This window comes from Hypanus sabinus, chromosome 18 (assembly GCF_030144855.1).
Source record: "Hypanus sabinus isolate sHypSab1 chromosome 18, sHypSab1.hap1, whole genome shotgun sequence".
NCBI lineage: Eukaryota > Metazoa > Chordata > Chondrichthyes > Myliobatiformes > Dasyatidae > Hypanus > Hypanus sabinus.
The window spans coordinates 77,291,869-77,308,854 of record NC_082723.1 but is presented as its reverse complement, the minus strand read 5'-3'; the positions used below and the strand labels follow the sequence as shown (position 1 = coordinate 77,308,854).

Here is a 16,986-nt window from a genome sequence, read left to right as displayed (position 1 = left end):
TTTAACACACACACAACGCTGGAGGAACTCAGCAGGTCAGGCAGCATCTATCGTGAGGAATAGGCAGCTGAAGTTTCAGTTTGAGACCCCTTATCAGGGTGCTTTTTTTTGGTGTCTCAGCTGAATTTCCATGTGCCCCTGATGCATGAACTCTAGGTCCACAGTGATAGTCCAGATGTTCCACTTTGGAGTAGTCATGGTGTAAGGATTCTCAGAGGTTGGTTGGAATGCTGCAATTTTTAATAGTTATAGAGAACTACAGCACATAAGCAGACCCTTTGGTCAATCTAGTCCATGCTAAATTGTTATTATGCTTCATCCCATCAGCCTGCACCTGGACAATTATCCTCCACAACTGTCCCGTCCATTTACTTATCCAAACTTCCCTTAAATGTTGAAGTTGAAATTGAAATTGCATGCACCTCTTTCACTGGCAGCTCAGTTCATGCTCTCACCATGCTCTGATTGAAGAATTTTCCCTTCATGTTCCCTTTAAATATTTCACCTTTCACCCTTAACCCATGACCTCTAGTCCTAACCTCAGTGGAGAAAGACTGCATGCATTCTCCTTGTCTATACCCCTCAACCCTTTCTCTATCAAATCTCCCTCATCCTTCTGCAACTCTAGGAAATAAAATTCTAATCTATTCAACGGTTCCCTACTACTCACGTACTCAACTCCTGGCAACATCCTTGTAAATTTTCTCTTTCAATCTTATTTGATAGAGGTGTACTGTTACGTACTCGTGACACATGACAGTGGTACCCTTGTCACGTGACTGGGGTTGAAGCTATACTAGACTTAAGATAATGGTCTTGTGATGGTGGAGTGACGTCATTTTCCCGCCAGCAGAGATCATGTGACAGGTTTTTTTTACAGGGTATAAAAGGAAGACCCCACCCTGTGAGGAGGGGCGGTTCGTGGCTGGATTTGCCAAGTTGACTTCATGCCACTGCGTGATTTAATGTGATGATGCAGTTTAGTTGAAGGATGAAGTTTTTATCTAATGCCTAAAGTTTAAAAGGTCATTGCCAGCAGGTTCTTTACAATACTGCTAGTTTGAGAATCAATGGAGAGTGAAGATCAGAGTTCGGGAGTTAAAGATCGAGGAGAATCTATTTCGACGGTGAAACGGGTTTGACCTTATTTAATCCTTATTTGAAAGGAATTCGTTGACTGTTCTCGTGTTAATTTCTGCGGGATAGCAGAAGATTGAGGACAGTGTGATAAAGGAAAGGTCAGTGCCTTTAAGCCGTTTCGTTTCGTAAATTCTTCGTGTGAAGTTGGACATCGGGGATCGAAGCAAAACGACGTGAAAGAGAATTTAAATCATCTTATAAAGTCTCTCCTTTTAAATGGACTGTGAGCATTTTTGAACTTTTGGCAATACTACTTTAAAGAACTGTTTTGCTACATCGCTTTAAGAACTGTTTAAGCTGCCGCACAGCAGCTGATTTACGGTTACGTTAGTGTTTGTTTACTTTTGGGGGGTTTGTTTTCAGTGTTTAATAAACGTGTTGTTTGTTATAAAAACCCTTGCCGAACTCATATATTTATTGTTGCCTGTATACGTAACAGTACAAAATTATGAAGGGTTAGATAGGTTAAATTTGGCAGGCTTTTTTGACTGAGGTTGGGTGGGACTACAACTAGAAGTCATGGGTTAAGGGCGAAAGTTGAAATGTTTAAGGGGAATGTGAGGGGAAACTTATTCACTCAGAGGTTGGTGAGAGTGTTGAATAAGCTGCCAGCACAAGTGGTGCGTACGAGCACAATTTCAATGTTTAAGAAAAGTTTTGATAGGTACATGAATGGTAGGGGTATGGAGGGCTATGGTCTCCGTGCAGGTCGATGGGAGTAGCCAGTTTAAATTGTTTAGCATGGACTAGATGGACCAAAGGGCATGTTTCTGTGCTGTACTTTTCTAGACACTAGAATACTATAGCACAGTACAGGCCCTTCAGCCCTCAATGTTGAGCCAACCTATGTATTCCTAAAAAAAAGTATTAAACCCACACTACCCTGTAACCCTCTGTTTTGCTTTCATCCGTGTGCCTGTCCAAGAGGCTCTTAAATACCCCTAATGTTTTAGCCTCCACCACCATCCCTGGCAAGTCATTCCAGGCACCCACATCTCTCTCTGTAAATCATTTTACACAGTACATCAGTAAGTTATTTTCTGTGAGAATAACTTACTGATATCTTTCCTGCAGGCAGGTGAGCACAACAGCAATGAGAATATCCTTGAATGGATTCCTGATTCAGTAATCTCTGAGGTAGTAGAATGGTTCATCCTTGATGACATTGTCCTTCTTCTGACTTACCCTTCCATAAAATTACTTGTGTGGTGGAATAATAGCAAATCATTCAGGTTCGTCGTCTGACTGTACATACTATGAAATAAAACAACGTTCCTCTGGACCACGGTGCAGCCACAAAACATGTATCACACCCAGCACATAAACCAAGATATTACAATAAATAAGTTAATAAAATAATTAATTCAAATTGCATGTAGTGAGCAGCACAGGTAAACAGCAAGCAGCTCGCTGTCCTAGTGACGAGACCTCGGTGGTGGCAGGGTATTCATCAGTCTCACAGCCTGAGGAAAGAAGCTGTTACTCAGTCTGGCAGTCCTAGTCTTTGAGTCATAGAAAAGTGCAGCACAGAAGTAGGCCCTTCTGCCCATCTAGTCGGTGGCAAACCACTTGCACCTGGACCATAGCCCTCCATACCCTTACTATTCATGTAACTATCTAAACTCTTAAATGTTGAAATCGAGCTCACATGCACCACTTGTGCTGATAGTTTGTTCCACACTCTCACCACACTCTGAGTGAAGAAGTTTCCCTTCATGTTTCCCTTAAACTTTTCACCTTTCACCCTTAATCCATAACCTCTAATTGTAGTCCGACACCATCCCAGTGGAAAAAAGCCTGTCTGCATTTACTTTATCTATACTTCTCCCACCCTATACAAAAATGTTGAAATCAGGCTTACGTGTACCACTTGCGCTGGCAGCTCATTCCACACTCTGACCACCCTCTGAGTGAAGGAAGTTTCCCCTCATGTTCCCCTTAAGCTTCTCACCTTTCACCCTTAATCCATGACCTCCAGTTATATTCCCACCCAACCTCAGTGGAAGAAGCAGCTTGCATTTACCCTATCTATACCGTTCAAAATGTTTTAGACCTCTATTCAATCTCCCCTCAATCTTCTACGCCCCAAGGAATAAGGTCCAAACCTGTTCAGTCTTTCCTACTAACTCAGGCCCCCAGACACAGCAGTATCTTTTTAAGTTTCCTGATGGTAGTGGGTCAAAGAAATTGTAGGATTGGTGGTACAGATCTTCAATAGGCCTTAGGCCTTCTGTATAAAACATACCTAGTAAGTGTCACAAATGGGGTGGGGGGGGGGGTGTGGTAGAACCTGGTGATGCTCTTGGAGGTTTTTACTGCTGTTCTTTAACACCTATAAATCCCACAGAGCAGTAGAATCTGGAGGTCTATCAGTGAATAAAGAAAAGCTCTCCTGTTTTGTTTTCAAATGCACAAGTTGTGCCATGGGACCCATTTCCATGATGTATTACTTTTGGCGAGTACTCTGTGGTTTGGTGTTTTATATTCTGTGTTTCTTGCTCGTTTCTTTTTGTCATTTGAGCGATTTGTTCTTTTTGCGCATTGAGAGTGTGATGTTTTTCTGTGAACAGATTCCATGGTTCTTCCTTGTTTTGTGTCTGTCTGCAGGAATGTCGAACCTCAGGGTTGTATACTGTGTGCGTACTTTGATAATAAATGCACTTTGAATGTATACATAATTATGTGGGGTAGAGACAGCACAAACTGCAAGAAACTATTCCACCCCTCAGAGGTGAATAAAACTATCATACATTCAAAGTAAGGGGTTTGAGGTTTCGAGGGGATCTGAGAGGGGACCATGTCGGTGATTAGTGCTGTTGCACAGGGATCTGTTTAGTGACTCTGCTCTTTGTGATTTGTAGAAGTGACTTGAATGAGGAAGTGGACAGCTGAGTTAGTAAGTTTGCAGATGGTACGATGGTCACTGGTGAGGGTAGTGTTGAAGGTTGTTGAACAGTGCAAAAGTCCAGGCACATGTATATAGACTAGCTAGAATGCCAAAGATTTTTGTGTAGTACTGTAGCAATTTTATGTATTGCACTGTTGCTGCTACAGCAAAATGAACAGATTTCATAACATGTGATTGATGAGAAACACTATTCTGTTATCTTTATGTGCTTGGTGTTTTGTATGTGCTATGTGTGGTTTGTGCTGTGAGTGACTGTTGGTACAGTTGTTTGAACTTTGGTCCTGAAGTAATACTGTCTCGTTTGGTTGTACAGTATTTATGGATATTCATGTGCAGCTGAATGATGCTTGAATTGAAGTGAAATGTTCTTTGAATCTTATGACTCTATAAATCATAAAATTATCAGCAGTCTCCAGTCTGAAGGGCTGCTTGGTAATGTAGTGGTTAGTGTAACGCTTTACAGTACCAGTGACCCGGGTTCAATTCCCATCACACAGTAGTGTAGTGGTTAGCACAACGTTTTACAGTACCAGTGACCCGCGTTCGATTCCCATCACACGGTAGTGTAATGGTTAGCACAACACTTTACAGTACCAGTGACCCGGGTTCAATTCCCATCACACGGTAGTGTAGTGGTTAGCACAACACTTTACAGTACCAGTGACCCGGGTTCAATTCCCATCGCATGGTAGTGTAGTGGTTAGCACAACGCTTTACAGTACCAGTGACCCGGGTTCAATTCACATCACACGGTAGTGTAGTGGTTAGCACAACGCTTTACAGTACCAGTGACCCGGGTTCAATTCCCATCGCATGGTAGTGTAGTGGTTAGCACAACACTTTACAGTACCAGTGACCCAGGTTCAATTCCCATCGCATGGTAGTGTAGTGGTTAGCACAAAGCTTTACAGTACCAGTGACCCGGGTTCAATTCCCATCGCATGGTAGTGTTGTGGTTAGCACAACGCTTTACAGTACCAGTGACCCGGGTTCAATTCCCATCGCATGGTAGTGTTGTGGTTAGCACAACGCTTTACAGTACCAGTGACCCGGGTTCAATTCCCATCGCATGGTAGTGTAGTGGTTAGCACAACGCTTTAGGCCAGCGTTAAATTGGGGAGCGGGGTGGGGAAGCAGGGCAGCACAATGCAAAGGACTGGAAGGACCTACTCCTCGCTGGATCTCAATAAATAAATAGAATGCTGACAGTACTTTTCTTCCTAGCTGCTGATAATTTCTAGACTTTTCTGTTTTTGTTTTAGATTGTTTGCTTTCAAATTATTTCCACTAGCCCTATGCCTTCCTTAGAACCAGTAGCAAGTAAGAATATGTTGGCGATCCAGTTTTTCCAAAATCAAAGAATCTCATCTTTGTTTAGTTCTGCGCTTTTATCCCGGGGCTGAAACAGTACAGTTCACATTGTACTTAGCAATAACACCATGAGACGTTGAAAACTGGGTGTTAAGCAGCCATATATTCCAAACTTGCTAAATACCTGTTCAGCGGGTTTGACAAGAAAACCAATGGAACCAGTTGTGCAAAACAGAACCATTTACAGACTGAAGCGGACCTTGAACTTCTCCTTGGAATCTGGGTTTTGGAGTAGAGTCAGCACATCTCCAGGCAGAGGTTCCTGCTCCATTGGTGAAATTTTTTCGTCCCTGCAGTTGATTTTTTCTCTCAGTTGCTCACATTGGATGATCTAAAGAGAGGCATGCTCCCTCAGGTTCTTTGCGTAAGTGATAGGTCTTTATTCTTTTGGAGAATGTACACTTCTCACTTCATGTTTTCTGTCTATTTTTGGAGCGGTTTAAATTACAGAATGCAGTAACAAAGGATCTTGCATTAGTTATGCAGTAGCAAAGTGGTTAGTTATTTATTGGTATCCATGCTAAAGAGACAAATGGGAGCTCTGATGAAGGGTCACAGTCTGAAACGTCGACTGTTAACTCTTTTCCGCAGACACTGCCTGACTTGCTGAGTTCGTCCAGCATTTTGTGTGTGTTTTGCTTTTGTTTTCCAGAATCTACAGACTTTCACCTGTTTGTGAGACAAATTCAAATCCCACCATGGTATCTTTGGGAATGACATTCAATTAATTAAATTCTACAATTAAAATTTAGTGCTTGCGGTGGTGATTGTGAAACTCCTGGATCTTTGCAATAACCTAAATAGGAGAAAAATATATATATATATTCCATTATAAACTTGTATGTAATTTTTAATCTGCAATTAGCAAAGTTCAAATGAAATTTATTATCAAAGTACAATCTGTATCACAATATGCTACCCTGAGATACATTTTCTTGCAGGCATTTATGTGAAATAAAGAAATATAATAGTATTTATGAAAAAAAATACATAAATAACAAAGACTGACAGAAACCAATGTGCAAAAGCCACTTGGTTCGGGGGTAATTAAAGACAGTTGTTGTAAAAAGCTGGCCTGGTTACTAATGCCACCAAGTGAATAATTCTCCTTTAAGAAACATTTCCTATTGCATACTGTCACACCATTGAGTGTCTGTCATTATGACCAAATAAAGATTAGTTAATTGTTGTTTCTATATACTTATTGTCTGCAACTGCATTTCATGAGTGACTATATCTTGCAAAAAAATAATTTGTTGTATGTGAATTTCTGGTTTATACATACTGTGCAAAAGTTATGCCTGTAGGTTGGGTATTTGTCAACATGGAGTGGAGAACCATTTTGTAACACTGACGGGAGCAAAGGATGTTGGGAACAGCGAGGGTGGAATGCCATTGGAGGGTTATGGGACAGGTGGTAGAGAAGGAGTGTTGAAGGGGAGAGTGACATGGGTGCAGACACACCCAGACCTGAGACACCAAGCAAGTTTACTTGATTCCAAACAATTGGTTTATTGATGATTACAGAATGTCTCTCTGTTGCTTCCCACTCCCTCCCCTCTCCCTTCCCCTTTTCTTAACCACGATTCCCCCCTCCCAGCCCCCATCCCACTCTCAGTCAACAATAGAGACTCATATCAGAATCAGATTGTTCATCACTCACAAATTTGTGAATTTTTTTTGATAGGCAATACAGTGTAATAAATAAAATTCCTACAGTACAGTTTGCTCTTCTGACTCCTGCCTGACTCCAGCATTTTGTGTGTGTTGCTTTGGCTTTCCAGCATCTGCAGATTTTCTTGTGTTAGTCATATGTTGACATGTATATACGTTGATAATAAATTGACTTTGACTTTGAGGTGTCGCAACACCACCAAATGGGCACTTGTTGCCTGGCCTGGGGAGGTAAGGATCACCATGGGCCACACAAAGGCCAAAGCCACAGCGGTAATCTCTTTTCCTTGAAGAACGTCCGAGGTATTTTGGGCTTCAGAAAACAGTATTTTTTGTTCCATGCAAACCCACAAATTGCTGTGTTTATTTGTTTAGATTTTCACTGTGTAGCCTTGGTAAGATTTGTACCAGAGGTTGCTAGACCTAATCCATAACTGCACGTCTACAGCGTACAATACTGTATTTGTGAAAGTGGAGCGGAGAGTGAGTTTCTAAATCTAGCAGGGGCTAAGGATCTTGGGAATGGTGAGGTTGGAGTGCCATGGGAGGGGTGTGGGACAGGTGGCAGAGAGGGAGTGCCAAGGTGGATGGGGAAATGGCACCGGTGCAGACACACCCAACCTTAAGGTTACTTGATTCCAAGCAGTTGGTTTATTGACCATTACAGAATGTTTCTCTGGTGCTTCCTGCTCCCTCCCATCTTCCTTCCCCTTTTCCCAACCACAATTCCCCTCTCCCTGACCCCTTCCCACTCTCAGTCCACAATAGAGACTCATTTCAGAATCAGGTTTATCATCACTCACATAGGTATGAAGTTTGTTTTTTTTTGCACAAGCAATACAGCGTAATACATAAAATTACTACAGTACTGTGCAAAATCTTTAGTCTCCCTAGCTATAAATGTGTGCCTACAGCTTTTGCACATAACTGTATGTCAATGTTTGCATGCTATGCCAAGACAAGTACTTCCTTCTGTTGTGCTTGGAGATTCTGGCAAAAGCATTCACTGATAGCGGAAGTCTATCAGCAGCTTTTTACTCTCAGTGGATGTCACGTGGGACATTGTCTTCATCCCCGTGACTGGCTTTGGAAGAGAAGAGTGCTGTTAGTCAGTCTTTGTCCTGAGGTGTGAATGATTTGTACGTCCAGGAGCGACAAGTCTATTTCTGTTCATTAATCCATTTGAGATGCTGCCAGGTTCTTCGTGTATTGCTCATCAGTACGGATCTCGTGAATGTCTTCTCCCTTCCCCTTTTCCCAACCATGATTCCCCTTGTCCTGCCCCTTTTCCACTCTCAGTGCACAATAGAGACCCATATCAGAATCAGGTTTATCAGCACTCATATATGTCATGGAATTTTTTTTGAGGCAGTAGTACGTAAAATTATGCAATACATAAAATTACTAAAGTACTGTGAAAAAGTCTTGGGAAGCCTAGCTACGTACATATATATATATATGTGTGTGTGTGTGTGTGTGTGTGTGTGTGTGTGTGCGTGTGTGTGCCTATGGCTTCTGCACAGTATTGTGTAATTGTAAATTCACAAGGAACATCTCTGGTTTGCTTTCTCCCTGGTGGTCTGATATTTCCTGTGGTGCACCCTTTGTTCTCCTGCTTGTTTGTACAACTACATTGTGATGATATGGGAAGCTTATTCTGAGATTTTTTTTGTGTGTACATGGTAATTAATTTGTATATAACCACCTAGACTCATTGGGTGATGGTCTTGGCTCTTTGAGTTAGAGTTCCAGGCTTATTCCAATAACTTTAACATAAAATTCTCAGGCAACTCCTCAGCAGAGTGCTGAGGGAGCGCCACACTGCCGGCATTTGTACTTCTCAGATCTATCTTGGTGAGTGGATGAGGAAAGAAGAGGGGGTGGAGGAGTAGGGCTTAATCAGTTTTCACTGGTCAGTATTGATCCCTCAATCAGTGGCATAAAAACAAATCTGATCTTTATGATATGTCTGTTTGTGGGAGCTGGAAGTCATAATACTTCCCACATAAAGAGAGTTTTCATTTGTTATGTCCTGTGTCATATGATGTGGGCAATCATGGTTTTTCTGTGATCATGATTTTTCTTGGCAAAGTTTTCTACAGAAGTGGTTTGCCATTGCCGCCTTCTGGCCAGTGTCTTTACAAGACAGGTGACCCCAGACATTATCAATGCTCTTCAGAGATTGTCTGCCTGGTGTCAGTGGTCACATAACCAGGACTAGTGATAGAGTGACCAAACTTTGCAAACATGAGTAAGCCTGCAGATGCTAGAAATCCAGAGGAACACACAGAAAATGCTGGAGGAACTCAGCATCCATGGAAATGGATAAACAGTCACGTTTTGGGCTGAGACTTTTCATCAGGACCCCGTTGTCTGTGATACAGATGGAACATGCTGAAGGATATGAAGGGTACTGTAGAAGTTCAGGGATTGTGTCCTCAGTCTTTTGGTTAGAATCATAGAGCACTAACCACTGGCCAGTGGTGTGGCATCTGCACCGGACTTCAAGGCAAGCTGGGCTGTGTCAAGGTAGCAATTAAAAACAGACAAAATGCTAAGGAAACAGCAAGGTTGTTGCCCAATGTGCCACAAGGCGCAGAGAGGAACAACAACATAGAGTACTATAGCACAGAAACAGGTCCTTAAGCCCATCTGGTCTAACTGAACCATCTAGTCCCATTGCCCTCCCTTTGACTAATAGTCCTAAGCACCCCTCCCATACACATACTTATCCAAACCCACTTTGCTGAGATTGTTTCTCACTGTTTCCCACCACACTCCCTAATCCCACTTGGTCTTCGATTATTACCTGTTTTGCAAGTTGGTCAATATTATGATATTGAGGGTGTGGATGTGATGTCAGGGGAGATTGTCTGAGTAACTTGATTTTCTTTTTCCCAGAGACTGGGTGTGGAGCATTTGAGCATGATTGCTCTTCACAAAACTGCAAAACAGACTCCTGAGAGGGATCTGAGTGAATATCTAACTAATTCTCTAAACCAGTGAGGGCAGTTCTTGCAAATCTGAATTGAAATTGGGGCAGCGCAAATACTCCTGTTGCCAGATTAACTGGGGAAAAAAAATGAACTTTGGAGAAAAAAAAGCCTTTTGGATTAAACATGAGAAAACCTGCAGATGCTGGAAATCCAAAGCAACATCCATAAAATGCTGGAGGAACTCGGCAGGCCAGGCCGCATATATGGAAGTGAGTAAGCAGTCGATGTTAGGGGCAGAGACCCTTCTTCTGGACTTGTCTGTGTTGCTCTGGATTCCCTTTCAGAGGAATTTATGTTGAGCGTGCTACATGGTTGTTTACTTTGGACTAGTTTGCTGGTGAACAGTAGTGTAGAGGTTAGCACAACGCTTTACAGTACTGGTGACCTGGGTTCAATTCCCACCACTGCCTGGGAAGAGTTTCCGTGACCTCATATTACTCCCCCGGGTGCTCTGGTTTCCTCCCACAGTCTAAACACCTGCCAGTTGGTAGGTTAATTGGTCTTTGTAAATTGTCCTGTGATGAAGGGATTGCTGAGCAGTGTGACTCGAAGAACCAGAAGGGCCATGTTCTGTGCTGTTTCTCAATAAATAAATAATTAACCCCCCCCCCCCCCCGGACATTTTGTTCAGGTGAAAGATTGAAAGATTCCATGTAAATGCATGCTTCATTTGTGTACGGATTTGCATTTGTTGAGAAAATGATATCCTTTTGAAGAGACTGATTGTATGTAAAACGGGCAATAACCATGCCCTTTCTCCATCACTGATGTTTGTAAAAATGACCGTTCTCAAAGACAATGTAAATTTATTACCAATGTAGTTGTATGGCAAAGCAACACACCCAAAAAGCTGGAGGATCTCAGCAGGTCAGGCAGCATCTATTGAAATAAATAAACAGTCGATATTTTGTGCCAAGGCCTGTCATCAGGTCTAAGAATGAAGGAGGAAGATGCCAGAATAAAAAGGTGGGAAGGATGTGATAGATGAAGTAAGGTGGGTGAGAAAGGTCAACGGGCAGGAGAGGAAAGAATCTTACGCGAGGGGAGAGTGGACCACTGGAGAAAATGAAGGAGCAGAGGACCTAGGGGGAAGTGGTGAAGGCCACAGTGCGTAATAGAGGAATGTTGGGTGAGGGGAAGGGGAGGGATTAATTTTGTTCATCCGAAGGGAAAATCGATATTCATGCCATCAGGTGGGAGGCTACTTGGACAGACAAAAATGTGTTGCTCCTCCATCCTGAGGGTGGCTTCTTCTTTGTACAGGAGGAGTCCATGAAGCGACACATCAGAATGGGAATCAGAACTAAAATGTTTGGCCACTGGAAAGTTTGCTTTTGACAGATGAAGCTGTACCCCAATTTATGATCTTGAGATTCATTTACCTGCAGGCATACTCATTAAGTCTGAAATAGGATCAATGAAAGACCATACCGACTTGAGTGTTCAGCCAGTGTGCAAAAGACAACAAACTGTGCAAATACAAAAATTAAGAAATAATAATGATAAATAGATATAAAACCATAAGATATAGGAGCAGATTAGGCCATTCAACCCATTCATTCCATCATGGCTGATCCCAGATCCCACTCAACCCCATACACTTGCCTTCTCACCATATCTGTTGATGCCCTGGCCAATCAGGAAACGATCAACTTCTGCCTTAAATATACCCACAGACTTGGCCTCCACTGCAGTCTGTGGCAGAGTATTCCACAGATTTACCACTCTGGCAATAGGTATCGACAACATGAGAGGAAGAGTCTTAGAGAGTCCATTATTTGTGGGAACATTTCAATGATGGGTCAAGTGTGGTTATAGAGTCATAGAAAAGTACAGTACAGAAACAGGTCCTTAAGCCCATCTTTTTAAACTGCCCAATCACATCGATTTGCACCCAACTCATAGCCCTCCATATTCCCAGCAACACACACAAAATGCTGAAGAAACTTAGCTGACCAGGCTGCGTTCATGGAAGTGAATATACAGTTGATGCTTCTGGCTAAGACTCTTCATTAAACCTTCCCTACCCCTCCCATCCATGTAACTATTCAAGTTGAGTGAAGTTCTTTAATTCAATGGGTAGAAACTATTCCTGAACCTGGTGGTTACATCTCCAACTCTGTAAGACCAGACTGTGTACTTAACTTTCACAAGCTGTCATTTAGCATAAAATCATAAGATTAGCTTTACTTCTCAGACATGCATCGAAACACAGCATGAAATGCATTGTTTGTGTCAATGTTCAGAGCAATCAGAGAATGTGCTGCAGGCAGCCTGCAAGTGTGGCCATGCTTCTGGCACCAATATACAGTGCCTGTAGCTTACCAACCCTGATCAGTGTATATTACGAGGAAGCAAGTTTGATGAGTGAGACAGAAGAGAGTGATGATGAATAAGCACGTCAACCATTTAGGCAACAGTAAAACATTTGATCAAGCATCTAAGTTCCCCTAAGTTACACAAACTACGATACTAAAATTCAACAAATAGATACTTGGCTAAGAGTGCATCCTAAAACTCTCCCAATGGATCTTCAACACTGGGCGTGACCTCACTGTGAAAACGAGTGCCTCAAAGATAAAGGAAGTGTGCCTGAACCTGAATACCAGTGCTGTGGTACGCAAGGCAACCAATGGGAAAGAGCTGCTACATCCTTAAATAGGCCAGTTGATGACCTACACAGTAAAATCAGCCATCGACCTGCCTTCCCATGAGGCAGTACATCTTTGAAATGTGAGAGAAAACCCGTGTGGTTATGAGGTGCATGCAAACTCCATCCAGATAGCAGCAGGAATTGAACACTGATCACTGGTGCTGTAAAGCTACCATACTGCCCTTTTCAATAATTCATACATTTTCCATAGTTCCATTTAAAATCAGAGAATGTATACAATATACGACCTGAACTTCTTGCTTTTCACAGACACACCCGAAGCAGAAGAGTATCCCAAAGAATGAGTGACAGTAAAAACATAGAGCTCAAACCCCCCTCTACTCCCTCCCCCATGCACAAGCATCAGGAAGCATCAACACTCCCCCCTCCCCCATTAACTTCAGCAAAAAGCCTCAGCACCCTCCACCCACCAAACAAGCAATAACCAATTCCCCCTCGCAAGACCATGATCTGCTGTACAACAAAATTTCATTGTTCACCCGACAATTTGACATGCCATATCTCCCTAATAAAGAGGCAGAGAGGTGTCACACAGTGAGAGGGGAGACTAAACGAAACAAAAAAAAACACAACTCTCTGATTGCAATGTTAAAGTCTGCTGTGTTGCTTTTTTATCCCCTTGTTAATTATAATGCGAAGTGCTGAAGCAATCTCAGGGTTGTATACCGTGTACATACTTTGATAATAAATGTACCTTTGAATTCAGACTGGAAAGAAAAGGACAGTCAGTGTTTTGGGTCAAGCACCTTCATCTGGACCTTGATAACCCTGATTAAAGGTATCAACTGTAAATGCAAGTTACTCAGTTTCCTTCACAACATCAACAGAAGAGATTCTGCGGATGCTAGAAATCTTGAGTTAGGCACACAAAATGCTGGGGACATTCAGCAGGTCATGTAGCATCTACCTCTTCCACCTATCACCTCCCAGCTTCTGACTTCATCCCCTCTCCCCAACTCACTCACCTTCCCCCCCCGACCTGCCCTCACCCTCTGCACCTTGTTATTCTGGCTTCTTCCCCTTTCCTTTCCAGTCCTGAATTCAAAGATTCAAAGTACATTTATTATCGAATTATGTTTGCAGTATACAAGCCTGAGATCCGTCTTCCCCGCAGACATGAAGGGTCTCGGCCCAAGATGTTATCTGTTTATTCCTCTCCACAAGTGCTGTCTGAACCACTGATTTTATAATCTGCAGTTTCTTCCGTCACTAGTCACCTCATTATTGTGGTATAATATCCATCAAGGAGTTCCTGTACACTTGAAAATCCCTTTTGGCATCTCCTTTCATACCATTATGTTGACAGCAAAAAGATGAAAGGGCTTATTGTTTCTGGATCATCGACACAGTGACAATCTATTTTCTGTAAGCTACACCTGTACTTAAGCCGTCAAAGGATTTTCTCACCCTTACCAATATTATGGAACCAGTATAGTCACTCGTTCATTCGTTATGTGCCATGTTGTATGACGTAGGCGATTGAGGTCTTTCCCTCACCGTGATCATTCTTGGCAAATTTTTTCTACAGAAGTGCTTTGCCACCTTCTGGGCAGTGTCTTTACAAAAACGTGACCCCAGCCATTAGCTTCAGCATAGCTATGGAAAGGGATAAAATCAGATGAAATGGTAAAGTGCTTAACTGGGGAAGGGCTAACTTTGAAGGAATGAGGCAGGAACTAGCGAGAGTAAATTGGAAACAGATGTTCACAGAAGTAATGTGGGAGAAGTTTAGGGACTACTTGAGCTGGGTTCAAGATAGGTTTGTCCCACTGAGGCAAGGAAAAAATGGCAGGAATAGGGAACCGTGGCTGACGAAACATGTGAGGCAACTCATCAAGAGGAAAAAGGAAGCATATGTTAGATATAAGAAGCAGGAAGTAGGAGGGGCTTATGAGAAATATAGGGTAGCCAGGTAGCTAAAGAAAGGACTTAAGAGAGCTTGAAGGGGGCATGAGAAGGCCTTGGCATGTAGGATTAAGGAGAACCCCAAGGCATTCTATGCGTATGTGAAGAATAGGAGGATGACGAGAACGAAGGATAAGGAGGGCAACATGTGCCTGGAGGCGGAGGAAGTTGGGGAGGTCCTAAATCAATACTTTGCTTCAGTATTCACAAGTGAAAAGGATCTTGATCAGGATGAAATCGAAGTAGAGTGGGCCTGTGTGCTGGACAATGTGGAGATTAAGGAAGAAGAAGTGCTGGATCTCCCAGGTTGTTGTGGGAATTGAGAGAAAAGATTGCAGGAGCATTGGCCATGATCTTTGAAACCTCTTTGGCTGCAGGGGAAGTGCCGGAGGACCGGAGAATGGCAAATGTAGTTCCCTTGTTTAAAAAAGAAACCTGGGAACTATAGACCGGTGAGTCTTACATCATAGTGTAATGCAATAACATAGTGTTATGCAAACTACTGGAAAAGATTCTTAAGGATAGGATCTATGAGCATTTGGAGAAGTACAATATACTCATGGACAGTCAACATAACTTTGTGAAGGAAGAATGTGCCTCACGAGCCTGATCATGTTCTTTGAAGCGGTAACAAAAGAAATTGATGAGGGTAGGGCAGTGGATGTGGTCTACATGGACTTTATCAAAGCATTTGACAAGGTCCCTCATGAGAGACTCATCCAGAAAGTCATGAGGCATGGGATAAGTGGAACCTTGGCTGTTTGGATGAAAAAATTGGCTTAAAGGAAGAAAGCAGAGAGTAGCTGTGGAAGGAAAGTATTCTACCTGGAGGTCGATGACTAGTGGATTGCCGCAGGGATCTGTCCTGGGACCCCTGCTATTTGTGATTTTTATAAGTGACCTGGATGTAGAGACAGAAGGATGGGTGAGTAAGTTTGTGGATGACACGAAGATTGTAGGAGTTGTGAATGGAGCTGTAGGTTGTCAAAGGTTACAAGAGGATATAGACAGGCTGCAGAGTTGGGCAGAAAAATGGCAGATGGAGTTCAATCTGGATAAGTGTGAGGTGATGCATTTTGGAAGGTCAAACCAGAAGACTGAGTACAGGGTTAATGGTCAGTTACTTAAGAGTGTGGATGAACAAAGGGGCCTTGGGGTTCAAATCTATACATCCCTCAAGGTCGCTGCAAAGGTTGATAGGGTAGTTAAGAAGGCCTATGGGATGCTAGGCTTCATTAACGGGGGGATTGAGTTCAAGAGTAGAGAGGTCATGTTGCAACTCTACAAATCTCTGGTGAGACTGCACTTAGAGTATTGTGTTCAATTCTGGTCACCTCATTATAGGAAGGATGTGGAAGCTATGGAGAGGGTGCAGAGGAGATTTACCAGGATGTTGCCTGGATTGGAGAACAAGTCATATGAAGCAAGGTTAGCAGAGCTGGGACTTTTCTCTTTGGAGTGTAGAAGAATGAGAGGGGGCTTGATAGAGGTCTACAAGATTATGAAAGGCATAGATAGGGTGGATAGTCAGTACCTGTTTCCCAGGGCACCAATAGCAAACACCAGAGGGCATATGTATAAAATTAGGGAGGTGAGTTTAGGGGAGACATCTGGGGTAAGTCGTTTACACAGAGGATTATGAGTGCCTGGAATGACTTGCCAGGGATGGTGGTGGAGGCTAAAACATTAGAGGTATTTAAGAGCCTCTTGGACAGGCACATGGATAAAAGAAAAATGGAGGGTTATGGGTTAGTGTGGGTTTAATACTTTTTTTTAAGGATTATATGGGTCAGCACAACATGGAGGGCTGAAGGGCCTGTACTGTGCTGTAGTGTTCTATGGTTCTATTATTAGTGCTCTTCAGAGACGGCCTGCCTGCCATAACCAGGACTTGTGATGTGCACCAGGTGCTCCCATGGCTCTACATGATACTGATCGGGTGGCTAATCAGGTGACCTATAGGCTAGCCTAGGGTGTAGGGTGTATAACTTCAAGTCAGACCAAAGCTACATTTGTGCATCCAATTCTGGTCATCATAATTTTGAATGTTTGTGGAGATCCTAGAAAAGGAGCAGAAGAAATTCACCAGAGTGGTCCGGTGGCAAGGGCTCAGTCCCTTGGACTGGAGAAGGTGACATTTTAAATTCAGTGCTTATGAAAAGTATTCATCCTTCCCCCCTTGGAAGTTTTCATATTTTATTGTTTTACAACACTGAATCATAGTGGATTAATTTTGGCTTTTTTGACACTGATTGACAGAAAAAGACTCTTTTGTGCCAAAGTGAAAACAAATTGGTCTAAATTTATTACAACTATTA

General features: G+C 42.6%; 1 protein-coding gene across 10 annotated transcripts in view; it reads left to right on the top strand.

The window, feature by feature from the left end:
- Nucleotides 1-16,986, top strand: part of hic2 (hypermethylated in cancer 2) — a 188,826-nt gene that overhangs the window by 130,275 nt on the left and 41,565 nt on the right. The window contains exon 2 of one of the 10 annotated variants that reach the window (XM_059943714.1): nt 9,995-10,298. The exons of 8 other annotated variants lie outside the window; for them this stretch is intronic. The gene's annotated coding sequence lies outside the window, so the exon portion shown is untranslated. Of the gene's footprint in view, nt 1-5,287; nt 5,784-9,994; nt 10,299-16,986 lie in introns of those variants that run through there. One more of the 10 variants, XM_059943713.1, reaches the window with a different exon arrangement.